Genomic DNA, 1,892 nt, shown 5'->3' on the forward strand with positions numbered 1-1,892 from the left:
GCCAGAAGAGGGCCAAGCTGGGGCAAGCAGAAGCTGCGTCCAGACATCGGGACTGCACTGATACCTCTTCCAGAAAGCTGGGCCTGGGCACCTGACCCCCAGGAGCAGCCGCTGGCCCCTCAGGATCTCTGGCCTTAGCCCCGTGAGCCATCCCAGGCCTGGGCGAGGGTCCTGGCAGGCTAGCGCTGCCCTCCACTGGGACCCAAGAAATGGCATCCAGGCAATGTCCAGGTCCTCCCAGGCAGGAGTGTGAAGAGACTGCCCCATCTGCTACTTCGGAGGAGTAGGTAGCCTGGGACACCGAGGAGGTTTTCCGCAGCTATGTTTTTCACCGTTAGCAGCAGGAGCAGGAGGCTGAGGGGGCAGCTGTGCCTACTGACCCAGAAATGGTCACCTTGCCCCTAGAACCTAGCAGCACCATGGGGCAGGTGGGTCGGCAGCTCGCCATCATTGGGGACAACATCAACCAGCGCTACGATTCAGAGTTCCAGGCCATGCTGCAGCGCCTGCAACCCACAGCAGAGAACGCCTATGATCTTTTCACCAAGATTGCCTCGAGTCGATTTGAGAGCGGCATCAACTGGGGCCGAGTGGTGGCTTTCCTGGGCTTTGGCTACCGCCTGGCCCTCGACATCTACCAGCACAGCCTGACTGGCTTCCTGGGCCGGGTGACCAAACTGGTGGTCGACATCATGCTGCGTCACTGCATTGCCGGGTGGACTGCGCAGAGGGGTGGCTGGGTAAGTGCCCAAGCGTAGGCAGCCTCCTCCCTGCTGCTGGGGCTGCCTCTCTCCCAGCCCCACCCCAGTCCTGGAGTGCCTGTATGTGCCGTCAGCCCCTCTATCTCTGTCTCTTGGCAGGTGACAGCCCTGAACTTGGGAAATGGCCCCATCCTGAAAGTGCTGATAGTTCTGTCTGTGGTTCTGTTGGGCCAGTTCGTGGTACGAAGATTCTTCAAATCATGACTCCCAGAGGGGCCCTTTGGGGTCCTAGCTGAGACCCTTGCCTGGGCTTCAGCCAAGCCTTCTCCCATCACCCCCCCCCTTACAGGGTCCCCCTCAAGAATACAGAAGGTTTAGCAAGTGGGCACTCCAGCTTTGGGAGGGCCCTTGCCTGGGGGTCAGTCAGGCTGCCAGGGGTGCCCCAACATTGCATGGTGCTAATGGGCCCCCTCTCTGGGCCCCATCCTGTCAGAGAGGGGGTATAGCCTTCTTCCTCAGCTCTCTGGGACACCCTCAGCCCTATCTATTGGACACTGGGGAGATTCACAACTTGGGAAAGCAAGAGGCTGAGAGTCACTTCTCCCCTCAAAATTTTTAATGGTTATATCTTTATGTAATACCCTTGGAAGGACCCTCCCCCCACCCATTCCCACCGCTCTGCCCAAGCCAGGAAGTCTGGGGTGTGGGGGTTAGTAGACTACCCTGTGTTCCCCAGGATTCAGCTGTTCTAGAAGATCAGAGCTTGATTGCTAGGCCTGGAGCCCAGTCCTGGCCCTTCCTAAGCTCTCCCCCTGCTCCCACTCCCCCCCCACCCCCACCCCATATCACATTTACAGTGGACTCACAGGGATTCTGGGCCTCGGTATGGGGTAGAGATGAAGTTGGGGGCACAGACCAGGGCTGTCAGAACCTCATCAGCATCCCCCAAGCCCGCCTCCCAAGATCCTCAGTTCTCTCCCTTCCCCTCATCTATTACCACTTAAACCCAACCTATTCACTACAAGTGAAGCCCACCCTGCCCCCATCACTCCAAATAAGGAAGGAGGGGTCTTGGGTAAGTGGAGTGCTGAGGTTCCCTCCTTGCCCAGGTACAGAATTTGGTTTGTTATTGTCAGGGAAAGAGGGTAAGGAACTCATCTTGAGGTTTCTGAGAAAAGAGCTGTTAACGCC

At 58.0% G+C, this 1,892-nt stretch overlaps 1 pseudogene; it reads left to right on the plus strand.

Moving 5' to 3' along the window:
* The first annotated feature begins 209 nt into the window (after positions 1-209).
* On the plus strand, positions 210-965 carry LOC102965057 (annotated as a pseudogene).
* Positions 966-1,892: the final 927 nt, after the last annotated feature.

This window comes from Panthera tigris, chromosome A1 (genome assembly GCF_018350195.1).
Source record: "Panthera tigris isolate Pti1 chromosome A1, P.tigris_Pti1_mat1.1, whole genome shotgun sequence".
Taxonomy (NCBI): Eukaryota; Metazoa; Chordata; class Mammalia; order Carnivora; family Felidae; genus Panthera; species Panthera tigris.